Raw genomic sequence first — 22843 nt, forward strand, 5'->3', positions numbered from 1 at the left:
AAACAATCAGTTAACAGAGTTAACTGATAAATGAACATATGATAGTGACAAGGGTGGTTGTAGTTTTAAAAATGGCCACAGGTAATATTTATTAACTTTGGTATTGTCTTAAGGTAATAAACAGGGAAGGGGGAGGGGAGAACAAGGGTGTGAGCAGGCAGTTCTTTGTACTGCTGCTAATGAGCCAAAGCAAAGACAAGTTTGTGTTTTATTTATAGGTGTGAATAATAAATTATAGTAATAAATTATTTATTTATAGGTGTGTTTAAGCATGTTTGTGTGATGCAGTGCTTAGCAATGCTAACATGTAGCCTAGTAGTATATGTGAAGGTATGCCAGTTTTTATAGCATCCAACTAGCTACAAGTGTAGAGTTATGGCCTTATGTAGGTCCAGCATTCAAGTCCATAACAGGCAGAATATGTCTGTAAATGAATGTACTATTTTCTATAATTTAATAAAAGTATTGTGAAATTTGCCACTGCTACACTCTGTTAAGCACTGCTCATTCATGCTAAGCAGTCCATAAACTTGTTAATGGCTATCAATGTTTGTGCGATACTATGCTTTGCTAAAACCACAGTTCTGTGAGTTTTCATGCTGCTTAGCTCTAATTAGCTGGTTTGCGTGATGCTAAGCAATGTGGTTCTTTTTTGAATGCTGCTGAATGACGTGTAATGGTGGGAAAACTTCCTATATTAAGTGCAATAGGTGAGAATTCCACATCATTCATTGGAGTTCAATCTACTGTTGATATGGCACATGGTACTGGTGAAGGTGTATGCTTTTGAGTGGGGAGGTGGGGTATTCAGGAGTCCAGGGTCATGGTTGAGCTCCTGGTACAAAACCATGAGCCCCAGCTGATGCAGGGCAGATTCCAGAGGTCAGAGGTTAAGGCAGAGGACTGAGACCTGTTGGCCAGGGAACTCACAAGTGTTACTGGTATCCCCCTCACAGGTGAGCAGTGTCATCATCATTATGATGACCTGAAATGGAAAAAGATAGAACCTTGGACACTTGGGTCCAAAAGGTAGAGCAAGGAATGCTCCCATAAATAAGTAGTTTGTCCTCTGTTTTACCAATATGCAAGATGAATCTCTGCAAAACTGCTATGTATAATAATGTGCTTCTCTTCCAACAGCTGCAGCTGAAAGGGATAGCAATGTTGAGTCCCATGCTGGGCATCTGGTCAGGTTGAGCCGTGAGCGTGGTAATTACAGAGTTAGTATGCTAATTGTAGTGCAATAGGCAAGAAAGAGTAACACATTTACTGCAATAAAGTATACACAAGAAAAACTGTAGTGCAATAAATGAGCAAGTAGAGCTGTAGTGCAATGAAATGGGCAATTACAGCTGTAGTGGAATACATGAACACTAACAACTGAAGTTCAATAAACAATAAACAATAGCAATAACAGTAAGCAAAATGGTGTTCAGCAGGATTGTGTTGTCATAACCATGGCAGTAGACCTGTGTATATTGATTGTCTAAGGTAAGGTTGTTGCAGTCAAGTGTAACACTGTAATAGTTCTAGAATGCAAAAGTAATGGCCTGAAAACTGTATTGGTTAACTTATAGTACTGTCCAAGGCTGTCTCCAGGCAAATACTGGTCACATAATGCTCTCTCTTCCTCCTACTTCAGGTAATAAAGGTATACGGGTGAAGTAGCCCACTCCATGGGCAGATAGTGTGTGTGTACTTGACAGATATTTCAAAGCAATAACAATACAAAATGTTCACCAGCATTGTTGATACTAAAATAAAGCTGCTTTAATATATACAGTATGGTTGTATTCTATGCATGTATGTTCTACTGTCACTGCAGTCAATTATAACACTGTAATAGCTCTAGGATGCAAAACGAATGTTATGTAACATGTATGGTTAAACCCATAGTATGGGTCAAGGTTTTCTCCAGGCCATTTCCAATCACATAATGCTCTTATTTTCCCCCACACCAGGAACAAAAGGCATATCAGTGAAGTGGCCCATGTTATGAGCAGATATTGTTTGTAGAATTCACAAATATTTCAAAGCAGCACCAATACAAAGTGTTCATCAGCAGTGTTTATTATAAAATAAAGATGCATTAATATATGCAGTATGATTGTATTCCATGCATGCATGTTCTACTGTCACTGCAGTCAATTATAACACAGTAATAGGTTCATAGGTTCATAGGCAGGTACTAGGCTATCGGCCTGAGGGCCTACGTAAGCCTAGCCAACAAGGTTCCCTGGCTTACGCCACCCAAGAAAGTATGTATATAACCTCAGGTAATTCTGTATTTGATGTAACTGTATAACTAGCTTGTCTGAATAAGTCTGCAAAATAATGTTTTTATCATGAATAATATTATATGTAATATTTTTTGAATGTATGTATGCTGGAGCTTTTCTCTCTGGGCCTCCTGTGAAAATGGACATGTATCCAGTCGAGCTATCCCAGTCAACAAATGTAAAATAAAAAAATAAAATAAAAAGATATAATAAAATGCTAAAGAATAGGTACCACAAAGCTAGGGATAATTTTATGAAACTTCTGCACTCACTCCATAATAAGTATGAATAAAATCTTGCAGCTCATACCTCTGATAATTAGAAAGCCTTCTTTAAACACCTATGACAGTTTAGAAGGGAAAATCATATGTGTCTCATTATTGTAAATGACAACACTGTAAGTCAGCCCAAGCTTCTGGCTAAAATATTTCTTGGCAAATTCACTTACACTAAGGCCACTTGTGATGATCATGGGTCAAACGTGGACTTACCAATAGAAAATCATGTCCTTTTACACCTTCTAACATTCTAGAAAAGGCATTAAGAGTTATTAAACCCTGAAAAGCAGCTGGACCTGATAGTCTGGATGTTTGTTTTTTGTTTTGGCAAATATTATAAACATTATTTCTGGTTGCTTGACTTTTTTCTTTCAAGAATTCTTAAAAGTAAGTTAAATATGGAAGAACTCCATCCCAGTCAATAAGGAGTGAGATTTTATTCTCTAAAAAATACTTAAGACCAACTAGTTTTACTTATATACTTGGCAAATATGTTGAGACAGTCCTAAAGGAATTATTATCAGAAAAATTATCATTCTGCCTACACCTGTACTACATAGTTTTACTGAGAACTGTTAACGTATAACTAATTTATTGACTTCTATAAGCATGTCTTGGAGGCTCAGGAACATCCTTATTGATAATGTCTATTTGGACATAGCAAAGTCATGTAAAACACTTCCTAAAGAGAGATCTTGAGATTGTTGGTAAAGTACAAAAGTAATGGGGTTACTGAAAGATGGATAATGCACTGGCTTAGCCATAGAATGTGCTTGGTCAAAATCAGTGACTCTTTTTATGAACTAAGAAGTATTAGTACTGGAATCCCACAGGGGGTCTATCATGGAGCTAGTCTTGTTCACTGTTTTTATGTTCGGATCCCCACTATCTTCTGGGATGGTGGAGAATAAATTTGCAGATGACATCAAAGTAGGCTCTCTGTTCACTGATGTAGATGACCGGCTTGGAATTAAACATTTTCTGGCTAAGGTAGATGTTAAAATCAAGGCTATGTGTATGGTCTTAATGATAGTCTATTAGACAATATTAAACATAAGTGATTTGGGAATTATAGTAAACAAAACTTTTTCCTTTGGAGTACGTTATTTGGAGGTGGTCAAGACATGTTACGTTGAACTTAAACTTATTCTAACCGCTATCTGTAGTATGAATGTTGAGGCATTACTTCCTATTTAAAATCAGTCATTAGACTAATGACTGAATATGCAGGAAGAATGTCCTGTGACTTGTATTGCTCAACTCATACTATGGTTCAAGGTTATCTCCAGCACACTATCAATCACGTAATGCTCACATTTTCTCTCTCCCCAGGAAACAAAGGTATATGAATGAGATAGCCCATGTTATGAGCAGGCACTGTGTTTAGATTTCACAGAGTTTTAAAATCAATAAGAATAATGTGTTCACCAGCATTGTTGATTCATAAATAAACCTGCCTTCTTCCAGTATGGCTGTATTCCTTGCATGTCTGTACTAAGTTGCTGCAGTCAATTACTGCAGTATTTGCAGATGTCTCCTACAATCACAGCTATTAGGTTCTATTCCCTTGCCTGGCAACTAAGGCATGATGGCTGTCTAGTTTATGTGCTGTACACAAACATACTTCTCAAGTGTCACGATTTCTCATACTGTAATTGATATTGTGTAATCCATCTGTTACAGGATTACCACAGAAATGATTACCAGGAATGCAAAGTATTACCAAATCCACTTACAGAACACCTTGATAGTTACACAAGTCCACATCATGTGCAACTGTTTTGTCTAGTTGTGTACCTTCATTTGTTATTGCTTGGCCCGTATTGTCCCATAAATCAGCTTGAGAGGTTTGTGTGTGCTACATCACCTACAGGAGACTTGTAGTCACTGTACACAAAACTGACAATGCACACCTGAAAAATAAATATTAGCACTATTTTCAGGGATATAATATGCAATGTCACTAATGGACTGGATTTCTATCTCTCCCCACCCCTTAGCATCATGTATTTATTTTTGTTATTTATTATTATGGTTTACTGTTAACATATTTTGTTGCAATAACTGCATTTTGGGAAATGTGGTTTATTATTGTTATGGGTTATTATGCTTTCATATTGACATATCTTGTTAAACTAACCATTTTGTTGGCCTTATGTGGTTTATTACTGCTATGTGTTATCATGTTAAATTAACCGTGTGGTTGCCCTTATGCTTTAACTGTTACTGGCATGTTGTTAACATACTGACTGTTCTGTTATTTCATGTTGTGACACACATAATATACATTGCTATGGAGTTGGGTTAATTATAATGATGTTCCATGCTGTTAATACTAACAATGATTTGCTCATAACTAACCTCAACTTATTGCTATACCTCAATTACCACAGCATATCCAGGTGGGCTGGTTCTGGGTGATCCCCCTACTTTGCCTCAACCAGCCATGGCACCGTGTCCTAGGACATCCAGGACCCAGACCAGTGGTACCCTCTGTGCTGCCCCTGTACTACCTGAGGCGTCGGGTAGTATCACCCCATGGGACAGGGCCTGGCCCCCTCTGGGAGTGGGGGTGGAGAGGGTGTTGTCACCCAGATTAGCTGCCAGTCTTGGTGTGCAGGATAGTATACCATGGGTTTGATCACAACCTGCACTGGATTGAGGGCATGCTGGCCAACCTAGTGAGGCAACCTTGCCTCAGTGCTCAACCTCCAGCACAGCCACCCTCAGGACAGTGAAGAAGCAGTGCTGATAGTCTCATAGGTGGGGATGGGAGTCATGCTTCTGCTGTCTGGAGGCACACAGGAGTTGGATTCCACACCATCCTTTCTCTTCAAGGTGTTCATCCCCTCATGTGCCACACACAGGCATTGCCTGCTGTCTTGTATGTTGCAAATGCATCTTCATCTACTCAACTTACCTCCCAAACTCTCCCTTTCCCAACATTCCACTCACACCTTAAAAAATGGGCACCTGTCCCCAAAAAAAAATATCACCCATACATAGCTCTCCATTTTGCCCATGTGTCCACGGGACACAAGCAATTTGTTCCAATTGGCTTGACAACACAGTTATGTTGTCCTCACCCTCTCTCTGTGGGTGAGAGTTCAAATCCATGTACGTAGTCAGTCAAAGTGCACAGTTGTTGCTGTACAAGAAATAAATAGCTATGATTCTTTCCTATACCCTTCCTGCACATCCCTACATGCCTTCCACTATTTTCCCCTGCTTGCACCCCATTTCACCATTTTCCTATCTCCCCATTTTTCTTTAATTTTTTTAGAGCAATGCTGCATGGTGCTGTGAAGACTGGTAGAGAAGGGTGAAGGCTGCCAGCCTAGCCAGATAGAATTTTGCAGATAATTCCTTCATTTGCAAATATGAATGTAAACTACAGGCTTGTCTTAAATGTAAAGAACTGTTACATGTGGAGCTGGAATTAAATGTGACAACAGTGCAAATCTCTGTGTGCTCTTAAGGGAAATTGCACTTTACTGTGTGTTTTTTTGTTATCCTTTCCTCATATATGAGACAACCTCTCTGGTGTTAGTGGTGAGGACTGAGGCTCCTTGATTGCTGGGCCAGGGCATGGGTGTGACGATTGTGATCTGAACTCTGAGTATTCACTGCATGGCTGTTTTAGAGTACAAAACACCTTCAAAGCTCACTGTAGACAAGCTACAGGATTCACTCTACACACACCACTACAAGCCAATTAGCATTTGCCAACTAATTAATATGTGATGTGGATATCCCACCGCTGCCAAACAATTAATATGTGACACCAGTCATAGTTAAAAGGTTTTAAAATATTTCATAATAAATTATTAAAACCACAAGACAATACTTTCTACTACACAGTCAGTGCTAGTCAAGAGTTCAGAGATCACACAGAAATACTTAAAATAAATCAGTAGTACAGTTCTGACATCACAGAAAACACTTAGTCTAAACTTTCTAGTTTCTAGTATTCTAAAAGAAAACACAAGTCTAAGATAACTTACATGTGAGCAAGAGGCAGTGCTGTGAGTTGGATGATCAAGACAAAAATGTTTAATGCCATCTGATTCTCTCTGTTTAAATTGCTTTTGCAGTTCTGATAAACATTACATCATCTTTTACACTTTCCTGGAGTTCCCAGGCTACACATTAACTGCATTTACATTCTTAACATCGCACTTTTGTTATCTTGCAGCTGGTCAGGAACAGAGCAATAAAAATACATTTGCATGTTTCAATCTAGCAATTTAACTCTTGGTTAAAACAATAAAAATAATTTCTTCATCTAGACTTTTCAGCACCACAGCTACTTCAAAGGGTCGTCACATGCTTTACTTTGGTCAGTAGAGTGCACTGTTGTCACATTTATTTCCATTTCCACATGTAACAATATTTATTTACATTTAAGACAACACGCCTGTAGTTTACATTCATATTTACAAATGACAGAATTATTTGCAAAATTCTATCTGGCTAGGCTGGCAGCCTTCACCCTTCTCTACCAGTCTTCACCCCCCCCCCCCCCGGAGAACTCAAGCTAGTTTTTCAAGTGACTCTTGAGAAATGCCACTTGAGAGGGTTAGATCTATCTGAGTGTACCTATCCCATTCTCTGTCTTGAGAGCCCATCTGCATTGGCATTACTACTCCCACTGCAGTGCTGCACTGACATATCATATGCTTGCAACTCAAGGCTCCATCTTAGAAACTTGGCATTTTGCTGGCTGGCTCTGTTTAACCATTTTAGGGGGTTGTGATCTGTCATAACAGTGAATTTCCTTCCATACAGATAAGGCTGAAGTTTCTGCAAAGCCCACACTAAGGCTAGACATTCCTTTTCTACAGCTGCATAGCATTCCTCCCTGGGTTGGAGCCTATGACTGAGATAAACCACTGGGTGCTCTTCCCCCTCTGAAGAAATTTGGCTAAGTACAGCCACCACCCTATGGTTTGAAGCATCCACCTGCACAACAAATTATTTGCTGTAACCTGGACTGGCTAACACAGGGGTTCCTTCCAAAGCTTCTTTAAGCTTCTGGAATGCCTGCTCACATGTTGGGGTTCACACTAACTTATCTGGCCTGTTTTCCTTGTTAGGTCTGTGAGGGGAGCAGCTATGGTACTATAATTGAGTTTGAACTTTCTGTAGTACCCTGCTTTCCCTAAAAATACCCTCACCTGCTTTTTAGTAACAGGTGCAGGCCATGCCTGAATGTCTTCCACTTTTGCAGGTTCTGGCCTTATCTTACTACTCTCCACTCTATGTCCTAGGTAGGAGACCTCTGCCATACCCACCTGACATTTGCTCGGCTTAATGGTCAACCCTGCCCTCTGTAGTCTGCCCAGCACCTCCCTGACATGCTGAAGGTTCTCTGGCCAGAAATGGCTGTAGAAGGCAATATCATCTAGGTAAGCAAGGGCAAACCCTCCAGCTCCTGCTAGGATATTATCTACCAGCCTCTGGAAAGTCGCTGGGACATTCTTCATCCCAAAGGCCATCTTTGTGAACTCATACAAGCCAAAAGGAGTCACAAAGGCTGACTTCTCTCTAGCACTGGGAGTCAAGGGCACCTGCCAGTAACCCTTGGTAAGATCAATGGTTGTAAGATACTTAGCCCCACCCAGATGCTCTAGTACCTCATTTGTCCTAGGCATGGGGTAAGCATCTGACTCTGTGTGACTATTTAATTTCCTGTAGTCCACACAGAACCTGGTACTGCCATCCTTCTTTGGCACCAGCTGCACAGGGGAGGCCCAGGGACTGTTGCACTCCTGAATCACCCCCAGTTCCAACATCTCCTGTACCTCCTCCCTCAGGGTCTGTCTGACTCTCTCAGGCACCCTACAAGGGGCCTGCCTAATAGGCCTTTGGGGTCCTGTATCCACCTGGTGCTGCACTAGGTGGGTGCACCCTGGTTTCCCACTGAACATGTCCCCAAATTCCTGCAACACTGCTCGGATTTCTCAAACCTGGGTAGGAGATAGCTGCTGGGACATTGCTACAATTTCCACTGAGGTGTCAGCCCGAGCCTCACTGAGGAGATCAGTCCCCAGATCTACCTCAGACTCCTCCTGCAATCCACTGCAAATGCTCAGCACAAGAGCCTCCCTATCATGGTAAGTTTTCATCATGTTAACATGGTACAATTTGTGCTTCTGCCTTCTGTCTAGCAGTTCCACCATGTAGTTAGCATCACTTACCTTTCTTACCACCTTGTAGGGTCCCTCCCAAGCTGCTTGCAGCTCCTTGTGTCTGACAGGAATGAGAACCATTACCTGCTGCCCCACAGCAGACTCTCTAGCTCGAGCATTCCTGTCATACCACACCTTTTTCTGTTGTTGGACTTCTGCCAGGTTCTCCTGGGTAAAGCCCATGAGTTCCTTGAGCCTTGTCCTGAGGTTTAGGACATATGCCACAACAGAGTCCTTGTGAGACTCGCACTCTCCTTCCCACTCATCTCAAATTAAATCTGGAGGTCCCCTCACCCTATGCCCATACAGCAACTCAAAGGGTGAAAAACCTGTGAATTCTTGGGGAACCTCTCTGTAAGCAAACAACAGATGGGGCAAATATTTTCCCACTCCCTCTTAAACTGATCTGCAAATGCCTGTAACATGTACTTGATTGTAGAGTTTAACCTCTCAACAAGACCATTAGTCTGGGGATGGTAGGGGGTGGTCTTCATGTGTTCAACCCACAGGACTTCCACAGACAAGCCAGCAGGTCTGACATGAAATTGGCACCTCTGTCAGTCAGTATTTCTTTTGGGAAAACTACCCTGCTGAAAATCTCTAACAGAGCATTTGCCACCTTCTGTGCCTCAATGGAGGACAAAGCCACTGCCTCAGGGTATTGCGTAGCATAATCCACTACCACTAGGATATACTTTTTCCCTTTGGAATTTGGGGTACTTAGAGGACCCACAATATCTATATCTACCCTCTGAAATGGATACTCAATCACAGGCAAAAACATCAAAGGAGCTCTTGCCTTGTCTCCTGCCTTAGCTACCTTTTGGCACTGCTCACAGGTCCTGCAGTACCCTGTTACATCTCTGGAAATTGCAGGCCAATAGAAGTTCTGCATAATATGCCTCTTTGTACGTTTTATGCCCATATTACCTGCAAAGAGAATACCACTGGCTATGGATAGAAGTGCCAGATGGTAGGCTTTAGGCACTACCAACTGCTGTACTCTCTCACCTTCTAGCCCTCCCTCAGGGGCCCACTCTATGTATATTATCCTTTTGTCCCAGTATACAGATTCCCCCTTTTCTTGAGAATCAGGGTCTTCCCAAGCTACCTGCCTCAGGCCTTGCAATGTAGAGTCTGACAGCTGATCCTGTCTCAACTCTCTCCTTGTAACCCTTCCCAGCTCCCCTTCCACAGGAAGTCTGGCATCCTCTGACAATGGTGCCTCATTGTCAGCCTGGGTACTACTACTCACCTCTTCCTTTGCAGTCATTCTGTCCAAGGGGTCATCAGTACCCGCAAGCAGCTGTGGCTCACCTTCAGTCTCATGGCTACAGGGTAGCTCCCTCCCTGAAGTATCCACCTCAGCAGTCCTGGCTGCAATTATGCAGTCTGTCTGGGTTTCCCCAAGGGTACCAGACCCACATGCTTGTCTCCAAGCCTGACCACGTGTAACTGCATAAGCACATGGTACTGCCTCATCCAAATCCTTCCCTATCAGGACATCTGAAGGATGGTAGTTCGGTAACCCTGTTGTCTCAAGACAACCTACTATTGGCATTTTGTCTTTCCCACTTACTGACTCCCTCAACTTTGGTTCCCCACCTTGCCTCTGTGGACATTTCTATACCACATGGCCCCACTGGTTGCATTCAAAACATTTAACCCTAGGTCCTGGATGTGTACCTGGACTAGTGGCTTCCCCTACTACTGGCAGATTCTGTTGGGGCAATCTGTGCTGCCCACCATTGGTTCCTTTAGACCCATGAGCAGTACTGTGGGTCCCCTTCCTGTGCAGGGCTGCCCTGCTTGCCAGGTATAGGTCTCCCTTCTTCCCCAACTCATCTGAAGTAGAATATTGTGTATCAGCTAACCAGATCCTCATGTCCTCAGGCAAAGTGCTAAGGGCTTGTTCCCTCACCAAAAGGTCTGCCAGCACTTCAGAAGTGGTGACCTGACATCCACTCACCCACCTATGGAAATAAGTGCTCAATTCAGCAACATATTCACACACATTTTCATCTGCCTTGCGTCGATGCTCATGAAACTTTTTCCTATATGTTTCAGGTGTTTGCTTAAACAGTTCTAATAGGCAATTTTTACAGCAGTATAATCAAAACGTGCAACATCAGACATTTTGGACAGAACAGTTACAGCTTTACCACGTAGTAGGAACCGTACCCAGAGCCCTTGAGCAACTTCATACTGTTTACATACACTCTCAAACATATAAATGAAACTATCAAAATTATCCCCCTCTTTAAACTGTGGAAGAAATTTACTGACCTGTTGTGCTTCTGGGGTCCAGTTACTCCCTTCCCCATTATCTCCATGACTCTGGCAAAAAGTCAGCATCTCCTTCTCATGCTGCCTCTGCCGCTCTTATTCCTCAGCTTGCAGATGTAACAGTTTCTCCTCAGTTTGCAAACATCGCAGTCTCTCATTTGCTTCTAATTCCACATGCCTGGCCTCCAATTCCAGTTGGATTTAAGTCCACTGCAGAAAGGTTGAGATGTCCATTCTCCTAAGGAATTATATCTCCACTGCCAGTCTGATTGTCCTCCTGGTTGCTGCTTTCTGATGCAGCTGTAACCAAGGATGCAATCAGGTCTGCCTTAGTCAGGTTTCCATGCACCAGTCCCCTAGCTTGGCACATCTCCACTAGCTGGCTCCTTGTTAGCTTTCCGTACTCCTCTGCTGACATGCTGCCTGCTCACCGTGACTAACTAAGCTAACAAAAGAAATAAAACAATTGTGATCTGAACTCTGAGTATTCACTGCATGGCTGTTTTAGAGTACAAAACACCTTCAAAGATCACTGTACACAAGCTACAGGATTCACTCTACCAACATCACTACAAGCCATTTAGTATTTTCCAACTAATTAATGTGATGTGGATATCCCACCGCTGCCAAACAATTAATATGTGATGCCTGTGCCCTGGCCCAGCAATCAAGGAGCCTCAATCCTCACCACTAACACCAGAGATGGCAGCTCATATATGAGGAAAGGATAACAAATGCACACAGTAAAGTGCAATTTCCCTTAAGAGCACACAGAGATCACAGTCAGTCCAGGGCTGGCCGCTCCCTTGCTCTCCAGGTCCCCAATAAGACTCCCTACTGGCACAGCTATAGGGTCCAGATCTCAGCCTAGCTGGGCAAGCTAAAATCTCCAGCACCCTCTCTGTCCAATATTTAAAACCACAAGACAATACTTTCTACTACACAGTCAGTGCTAGTCAAGAGTTCAGAGATCACACAGAAATACTTAAAATAAATCTGTAGTATAGTTCTGTCATCACAGAAAAACAATTAGTCTAAACTTTCTAGTTTCTAGCTATTCTAAAAGAAAACACAAGTCTAAGATAACTTACATGTTAGCAAGAGGCAGTGCTGTGAATTGGATGATCAAAACAAAAATGCTTAATGCCTTCTAATTTTCTCTGTTTAAATTCTGTTGCAGTTCTGATAAACATTACATCTTTTACACTTTCCTGGAATTCCCAGGCTACACATTAGCTGCATTTACATTCTTAACATCTCCCTTTTGTTATCTTGCAGCTGGTCGGGAACAGATCAATAAAAATACATTTGCATGTTTAAATCTAGCAATTTAACTTTTGGTTAAAACAATAGAAAGAATTTCTTCATCTAGACTTTTTGGAACCACTGCTACTTCAAAGGGTCACCACATGCTTTACTTTGGTCAGTAGAGTGCACTGTTGTCACATTTATTTCAATTTCCACATGTAACAGTATTTATTTACATTTAAGACAACAAGCCTGTAGTTTACATTCATATTTACAAATGACAGAATTATCTGCAAAATTCTATCTGGCTAGGCTGACAACCTTCACCCTTCTCTACCAGTCTTCACAGGTGCTCTGAACTGTGCAGCTTCACTTAGCTCAGCTAAATAGAGCTATATTTATTATATGTGCCCTTAAATGTCTATTACACATTTACAAAATAAACAGCATCCCCATGTTTCAAACCTCAGACCATTACACCAGTAAACCAGTGCATTAACCTGCCACACCACCCAACTCTTACTTAAAATAGGTGCTTTAAAACAAGACACAGTAATTGCCAGTTACAGTCATTAAACGCTTTGCAGCGTAGCTGCGCACCACATTGCACCACGGAAACTTAAATAAAACATAATGGAAAACATAGGAACGTTCCTGGGACTCCAGTGTTATAGTACACAACTACAAAGCCAAAGATGTAATAATGGATGTAAGTGAGGCCTCTGTTAGCAGGTACATGTGCCCTTTTATCAACACCATGTAGAAAGATACCTGCCAAGGCATTAATGGCAAAATACATGTGCAACAGGGACCCTGGTGCAGAAATAGATCCATATAAAGCCTTGCACATACCAATGGATGTAGAACATGATTGTCCCACCCTGTAGGTGTGCACACATGTCTTATATATACACCTGCTCCAACAGTGACTCAGTAGCTCAGTCTGTTAAATGCCTCATAAACAGTACATTTTTGCCACACACAGTCCTGGGTTCAAATCCAGTGGTGTATAGCACTGAATTTTCAGTATTGTGAAGCCAGCAATTAATGACAGTCTTGCACTCTTTATCCACACAATGCATGTCAAATGAATTGACTGCTTTTAACTGATGGAAGTTACATGCCTGCAGGTAGGAACACATTTCACGTATCCCTATAGCGAATGTATATGTACATAAATTGTCATGTCATGCAGCAATATGTATTCACAGAGAATGTCAACTCAGTTACTGTGAATTAGAACCACTAATGTGAGAGTGCACCACAAATCCTTTCAGAGTCACATGCAGATTACCACAGCTAAAGAATGAGCATACACATTTGAAGTCCCTGCTTGTAACAAGGACTGCCCTCTTACATGCTGCAAATTACTATCAGACTGTAATACATGGCCTGGCAAATGACCAAATGGTGGACATATTCGCATACTGCATAAACATGTATATATATATATATATATATATATATATATATATATATATATATATACCCCATCTAACTCAAGGACATACGAAACATGTTGCCTAGTATTCTGGTATTGCTTAACATACTTATCTTAAGCACATGCCTTCATTGGAGTGTAGATGGTACTCTCATCTGTGCCTGGTTCTACAACTAGGCTAACACAGCTCAAACATTTATTCCTACAGCTTGTTGTCCTGCAAAGTCTTTACACATTCTGCCTATGTCTATTACCTGCAGCAATAGCTGCAGCCTGTAGCACACCTATCTCTATGAAAACGTGTCTGCTGCAGACCTACCCTCTGCTACGATGTAGTCTCCTCACCCAAGTAATGTCTAGCACAAAATATCAGAAAGGGGCCCTAATCTATATGAAGGCCTTATCTATTCTACAGTTGTTGCATGTCATTGGCTGATGATATTGCAAATCTGCTGTTTTGGCTGCAATTAGCATTTCAGAACCACGGATTGGTTTAGAGGTAATCACCTGCTGCTGGGAAGCATGTTTAAAAGGCAAGCAGCTGGCTATGGGGAACCATTCTATATGAAACCTTCCACACACAGAACATGCCCTTGTGACAACTATACTATCACCACATATAAACAGAGGGCTACTGCACTCCATCAGGTATGTAAATATTTCTTTGTACAGCAGGTTGCAGATGGGTGAATAGACTTATGGGAAATAGTAATTACAGCACTAAGACTGTCTTAGACCTGTGATAATGACATGCCAGTGACCTCCTGCTATCTTACACTTACACAGGATGTACAAAACATCAAGGGTTCATTTTCTTTTGTCATTGTGGCACACTGGTCTCATTGGACTGTCCCTTTATAGTGGTTGCAATAGTGCAGTGCTATTCATGGGGCATTGTTCGTGTGACATATTATTGAGGGGTTGCCCATAATGGACACACAATAGTAGACCTGAGTGTTGGCTGTATGATAATACAGCACTAGCTGTCATGGCTCACATGGGAATACCTGACTATTGCTACTATCTCAGTTGTATCCACACACACTTTGTTTGTTGACACACTTTGGAGTATGACATGTGTGAGCAAGCAGTGGTTAGTGCCAGCTATTTTTGCATTGCTGTATCTGTACATAGTGTACGTCCATCTATGTGATCATGTAATGTGTTCTCCTTTTGTTGTCTTTCAGCAGTTATGTACCATAGATGCCATGCATCCTTCTCAGATGTGGAGAATTAAATTATACTGCTAGCACTAAGGCAACATCATCACATCCTACTATCCAGGAGGAGACAAAGCAGGGAACAGTGGGCTGCATTGTGGGTAGACCTTGTCTGTGATGTGAATGGCACTGGCCAGCTGGGCAGAACATATCAGCAGGTTCAACACCGGGCAACCAACATGATAAGTGCTGTATGACAAAGGGCAGCAGACATAGCCAGGGATCATGCTGTCACCGGTGGACGGCCTGCAGCAGAACAACCACTCTTGGCCACTGAGAAATCCCTGATGTACCTGGGTACACACAACAGCTTCCACGGATCCATCACACCATACATCATGGAGGTGGCTGCACAATTTCCACAGCTGAGGAGTGTGCAGGTAAGCTTACTGTGATCAGCATTGTAATACTGTAGCAGTCAGTGTGTCAGGCTGTAGATAATTTTATGTGGGTGTCAGGGCTTAGTTCTTTGGGGAGGTTAACCTCAGTTATATACTCATACTCAGATTGTGATCAATACAAGTAACACAGTAGCTACTGTAAATGTAAGATATATGGATGTATTATCTTGTTATGCTACAACATGCAGTGGTACTGACATTACACCACCCTCAACTTTTCACAAGTTCATCAGATATTGCTCAAGGCCATGGTCCTGCTCCTGGTAAGCATGACACTTTTTTGTTCCCAGCAGACAGCAGTCACTATCAGGTACTAGCACTGCTTCTCACCTTAGGCATTGAGGTGCTAGTGCACCTCCTGGCAGAGCCAGTTTCCATGTTCGTGGATGGAGATGGTGAACTGTCAACTCTACCATGTATGGTCCAAAGCTGTCCAACATACACACATGCAGGGCTATCACTGAACTTGACTGTGTTCATGCATGCACCACTGTCAAATGCAGGTCACCTACAGACACAATGTCATCTCTCCATGATCCATCTTAGATGCTCCCCTCCTGATTCACACACATGCCTAGGCCTCCTGCACCCCCACGTAATACCTTGTGCAAGTGATGATACCTGTGCCACATCCCTGTCATCCTTGCCATCGATTCAGGGAAATTAAGTTATGTGTCTGATGCACAGAGTGTCTATATTAGTTAACATTTATTTCTGTAATGCAGTGTTGGCTCACCTTGCCATTTGTAATGGTTACCGACAGATACTGTATGCTGGCATTTGTTATGGGTAAACCACATACATTTGTGTACCTAATGTTGCATGATGTTGTATTAGCTGTATAGCATAGATGATGGATGACTCACTGTAAGGACATTAATCTAGTATGTGACATTAGTACTACATACCTGTGGGAGACATTTGTTTAGCAGACTGAAACACACCCTTGGAAAAGAACCCTGCCTAATGGCACACAGAGTACATCAGTGGACCACAGCATATGCCATCTCTCTGATTGGCTGGGTGGCTATTGTCTCAACACATGGTGTCTGCCTGTGTCCCTCTTGGACTGGGGCAATATGTGCTGATCCTGTAACTATGGGTATGACAATGCCTATGATGGTGAGGGTTGTATGGCCATTATTCTAGTTCAGGTCAAACATCCTATGGTTCCATAACATGATGTACAATCCTCTAACAGGCCCACACACAAACATGGCTACATTGAGCCTAACACCACTTTCATTCACTGCATACAGGACATGCACAGGCAGACACATATTGCAAGTTAGCTGTATGTAAATGTGAACACTTACCTATGTAATGGTACATACTACAAATCAGAGTACATGTTGCATGCAAAACACCCCATGTCTGCTAGTACTATCAGTTTAACACATATTATGCTTGATGACATAAGCAGGCCATGTTGTGGTCAGTCCTTTGGGGGCCACATCACCCACTACAAATAAAACACTGCAAATCGTATCTATGTCTGGGTTACCAAGGTTATGCCATTTGCATATATACACACATGCACAAAGTGTGCTGGCGTGAGATTAGAACCCCTACCTATCTAGTATTGCATACTATAGATCACAGTACTTATTGCATGCGCCACGGCTTATGTCTGATGGTACACTGTCAGCTGGTAGTCTTAAGATGGCTGACATCATCAGGCTTTATAGAAGAGGGCAGTTTGGAAACCAGCAGCACATTACTAGCCCAAAAAGTGCATAACCATTACAGGTGGGTAGCCCATGAGGGCATGTCTGTTGTTTTGTAGGGGAACCTACACAAACAGACACACACACACACACACACACACACACACACACACACACACACACACACACACACACACACACACACACACACATGCACCAAGTGGGCTGGCGTAAGATTAGAACCCCTATCAATCTAGTCTTACACATTACAGATCATAGTTCTTATAGCACGCAACACAGATCAAGTCTGCTGCATATGTGATTGCAGGCAGAGTAATTGTGCATTATACAAACTAGGCTTGTGTTAAACAGCATCTGTGGCCTGCAGAATGATATTGCTTCATACTGTTATCTTCACTGAGTATCTTAGCAGTGAAATAACTGTTTTAATCCTAGCTATGTGTGTACAGTAACTTGTATGGCCATATGTGGCAGCTTACAGTTACATAGGCGAACCTGTGGGCAGGGACAATGTGCCCTGTACATACATGCATTGACAATATCACATATTAAACCACCTGCCCATCTGTGTCTGTCTATGTGATGACATGACATCCAGCAGGGGTCTCTAGGTAAGCAGATTATGTGCTGTTGCACCCTTAGTTTGTATCCTTTGAGCAACAGTATGGCTGTGTGATAGTGCAGATTTACTCACCATTATTAGGGTATGTCAGACAATATAGATATCCACACACATATTTCTGTATATAACAGGGATGTATATATAAATGTAGCTGTGTGTGTATATGCTATGTATATGTGTTATGTAGATATATGGGGGAGTGTATGCATCATTTTAATATATAGAGCTATATATATTTGCATATATCCATTTGAGACTACATAGTGATAGATATACTATGCATGTAAGAGACAGATAGTGACAGATGGATATGTGTACATATATGTCTGTATGTATAGACGTTTATACATAACAGGTCATTTTGATGAAGAGGCAACAGAATTATGTTCATTTTAACTAAGTGTCTGGGCATGCCTAGTAGGACTGTCAGTATTTATAAAGCAACTCTAGGCCACACATATCTGTACTCCAGTCCAGGATTGTTTATGTTGCAGCTATTAAAATCCAACCCTGTTTCTGCAGTACTGCACTTCACTCAAAATGTCCACGCCATTCTCCAGCTGTATGCTGTACTTAATATGTGACTGAGGTTGGTAATGTTATGCCACCAACAGACTGACAGTCTGCATACCTCTCAACTGTCCTCATGTTCACAGAATGTCCAGAGTTTTGCCTCATATGTTTGGTCTGTTCCTCATACATTTGTGGTCTTCTGGTGAATTATTGAATATTGATGTCATTACATTATACTATCTACAAACAAACATTTGTGTTTCAGACTTTATATCCTTCAGAAAATATGTAATAATGCAACACCTTTACTTCCAGCAACTTTCTAGGTTTATGGGAACAATATTTAAACTCTGTCCCTGTGTTTGGGCCTTTGTCCCCTGAATCTGTCTAGCTTTGTCCAGATTTCTTGCACTAAGAGGTTGAGAGGTATGACAGTCTGTGAAAACACCAATATAGTACTACCTCACATGCAAAAGATGTTAGTAGTTCCAGATTAGGAGCATGAACTCCATCACCCATACAAGCTTCCCTAGTACACTGAGCCACACAGGTCACCAGCCAGAGAGGAGTCATTCAATACACAATCAACAGCATATATATGCACACTGTTATCTTGCGTAAAGAGAGACATACAATGTGTGAGTGATATCTACAGTATGTTACAGCCCTGAGATTGCTTGGTCCACTGATATACCATTGCTGACTTTCTGTTAAAGCAGTTATATGGGTACACTGCTGTTTTTCAGTGGGGGAACAACAGCACATGATCAGCTTGGGTAGACAGTTGTCCACATATCATGTATGGCCACTGGTTAACATCTCCCTTGCCTGATGTAGTGAATATTCCAACCATGAGGCCTAGTGAATATTAAGGAACACATACTATTGGACTGGGTATCTGTTGTCCCATATGGATGTTACATCTGTCTGTATAGCCCACTATATTTCTTTGCATAATAGCAGCAGATCCATACATATGATACCATATTATAGAAATCCTTACAATTAGTGTGTAGGTTAAAGACTTACCATGTGAATGCAGTAGTTGACAGACCTATAGTTCAGGGCTGACTCTGTGTGATGCAAGCAGTACACAGCCAATACATGGATAGGTACAGGTTGTGTGGGTCACCTGGCATCAGCTATTTTAATATATGTATGTGAGTAGTAGTAAGGTGTCAGTCCCTAGGGCCTAGGTTGTCAGAGAAAGTGCTATGTGTTGTCTCTTAGCCAATGCCAGGGCGTACTGGGCATGCCTATGTCTGCCTACAGGGACATCATCGGGGGGTCCTCCTCTGAGTCCTCCTGTGAGTGTGGCTTTGGTGACCTAGGCACTGGTGGGGGGCTGTGTTTCCCTTCCCTTTGCTGATCCTGCTGCAGCTGCTTCCTCAGGTTCATTTTGCATAGCATGGCACATACTGTGAACATATGTGCTCATGTGGCTGGAGGGTACTGCATGGCTCCACCAGATATATCGAGGCACCTGAACTGTGACCTCAACACACACTCTATGATGTTCCAGCTTTGTGCGTGTAACTCATTATGACATTCTTCGGTGGGTGTGGGTGCATTTCTGATTGGTTTCATCATTCACAGTTCCAGAGCTTAGCCAGCATCCCCAGTAAATGGCTATGCGGGATGTCCCCAATAGCAAACATCTGGTACAGCTGTGATCCATGCCAGATATTGGAGTCGTGATAACTGCCAGGGCTGCCAGCACACACATTCATGATGATGTTCTGGGCATTGCACACAACCTGGCATTTGATGGAGTGGTACCTCTTGCAGTTGATGTAGATTCTACCCTCCTCAGCGGGTGGTGTCTTGATGTGTACATGAGTGTGATCTATGTTACCCAGCACTTCAGGGTAGTGTGATACAAGGTAGAAGTGTTGCATATTGCTGGTTCTCACCTCAGGGGAGGGGGAAAAAGAAATGTGCTCACTGGCATGTGGTACCATGGCATCCAAGAACTGGTGAAGTTCTGATGCCTATGAGACCCCCATCATGTCCCCTGGTGGTCTTTGGAAGGTACTTGTGGCTATTATCCTAAGGGCTACACATACCTTTGTTTCCAGTGGGATGGATTCCCCTCTGTTGGCTCTGGGTCTGAGTTGAGAGTGGCAGAACTCAGTGAGTTCTTGTAGTATGTCCCTGTCCACCCTGTAGCACTCTACAATCTCCAACTCAAATAGCTCCTGGAAGGCTACCATGGGCCTGAACACTCATCTCCTTCTCTGCCTAGTCCTATTGTCAGCAGCAGCAGCAGCAGCATTGACTTCAGCATCTAGGACATACAGATGTAGCAGACCTGCAGCAGCCCTTAGCATTCTTTCAGTTAAAAGTCCCAAGTCTGTACTCCAGTGGTGCAGAGTATGGGGGAAAATCAGATTGTAGGGTGTATGCATACTTTATAGTGCTCAACTTTAGGTGCTGTCTGCGTGATTGGCTACCTATGATGCATTGCACTTGCATAGTATATTATTAACATCATTTAATAGCCCTGGTTTAAGTTAAACTAGGGTCAAAATGAATTAATACATCATTGCCTTTTATATACTCTCAGCAATGTGGCGCACCACATAAACGCATGCCCCATAGGTAAACAAAGTTTAGCAGTCAGTGGACACCCCCCCAGACTTCATGTCTGGTGGCATGCCAGAAAAAACAGGTGCAGCTAAGCCCCAATCAGCTTGGTAGTTATTGGACATACCCCTCCTGATGTCATCTACTTCTTGTGTGGGCACCTACACAGTTCTCTGCCTACATGGAAGAGATATGCAGATACAATTACCCCATTATGCTATTCAATAACTTCACCTCATTTGCATAGGCATCCATGCTCGCAACCTGGAAACTATGCACTTCCAAGCCCTAACATGTTAGCAACAGTACCACTGCACCATTTTAAATACTCCATGCAGGGTCCTGTAATACACTTCTGTCTCATAATATTAATTTTGCTATCTCCACCTTTTTTTTAACACATTTGCACACTACATCACAGTGCACAAACATGCCCAGATTATTAAAAAAATTATTTTAACATATTTGCTGTAACTTTTGAGACCTACAGAGGATATTTTCACTAATATCTGTGTATGGTATGCTATTTCTGTCCATTTGTCTACATTTTTACACCCGCTTTTGTCTGTCTACATTTCTGTATATGGAATTTTTCCATGTACACTATGGACACTGACACAGGGTCTGCAGGGTTGCCTATCTGCTTGCTGCATTGCTCTACCTGTTTCATTTGCATGCGATTCACCTGCTTATGAGGTGATTTGCATGCCACTGAACTTCCTGTCTTGGCACGTGCATGTGTGCTGCCTGGCAGTGCTTACTGGATCACAAACCTGCTTACATTCATGTAAGCAGTGTGGCACAATGCCTACATGGTAAAAAATACCATGTAGGCTTTATTAAACTCCCACCTATGTCTAACTTTGAAGTGAAAATATTATTTTGAGTGTATGCTTTAGGGTAAAGAAGAAAAATCCATACCTTATATGTTGGATTTCTAGAAATTAAATTTCTAAAGATATGTGATGTAGTACAAATAAAATAAGAGTCAGTTGTCTGGCAGCTCCTCTCTGAAAAGTAATCTTTTAGCAGCCAATGTAAATTATTGTGTAGTATAAGGTTATGATTAGAGTTTATGTTATGTTTAAATTTTATGAAAAGTCATCCTAAAAACTCTTTCCACCTGTATGTGTAAATATTAGTTATCCAAAGAAATATTGTTTTTTATAATTTATGAAAGAATATAATTCTAGATCTGGTAGTCAAATCCCTCCTGTTGTTTGATCCCTTATATGATAATTTAAGGCAATTCTTGGTTTGTTTGGGGAACCAAAATGATTGAATAACATATAAGATCTTTGCTAAAATAATAATCTTGATTATAGAGAGTCTCTCTTCCATTGTGAAGAAAAACTCGTTCCATTTATTTCTTAGATTGTTTATACTGATTAATTTGTTAGTATAATTGTAATTTATTATATTATTAATGGTATCTGTTATAATTATCCTTAAATAGTTCAGTTTTTTCTCTTCGACAATGTGTTTAGTAAATCTATCATTTATCCTATCAGTATTGACATTTATGGGTAATATTTTTGTTTTGTTATCATTAAAGGGGAGACCATATTTTTTTGGAACTCAGCCATTGCTTTAAAAACAGCAAAAAGGAATCTATCATTGTCACTCAGTATGAGAAGAATGTCATCAGCAAATAATTGGATTTTAGAAACCAAATTTATATTTATGCTAATGCCTTTTATGTTTAAATTTGACCTAATAAAATTATCAAAAGATTCCATAATTAAAGTGAAAAGCAGGAGTGAAAGAGCACATCCTTGTTTAGTTCCCTTCAAAATTTGTATTGAATCAGAAGTAAAAGTACCTATTTTAATGTATTCAAAACAATTGTCATAAAGAAGATTTATAAGATGTGTAAAATTACCTGAAAATTACATTCCTTTAAGACTAACAAAAGATATTTCCAATTCACAGAGTCAAAAGCACTATTAATGTCTAGATTCATTCATGTTAGATTCTGTTTTGTTTTGTTTACATGGTCAATTACTGTGATGCTTCTTTTTATACTGTCATAAGTATCTCTATTTAGAATAAAACTAGTTTGATACTTGTTAATCATTGAATGTAGAATA

This window comes from Protopterus annectens, chromosome 4.part1 (assembly GCF_019279795.1).
Source record: "Protopterus annectens isolate FY-2018-M chromosome 4.part1, PAN1.0, whole genome shotgun sequence".
Lineage (NCBI taxonomy): Eukaryota > Metazoa > Chordata > Ceratodontiformes > Protopteridae > Protopterus > Protopterus annectens.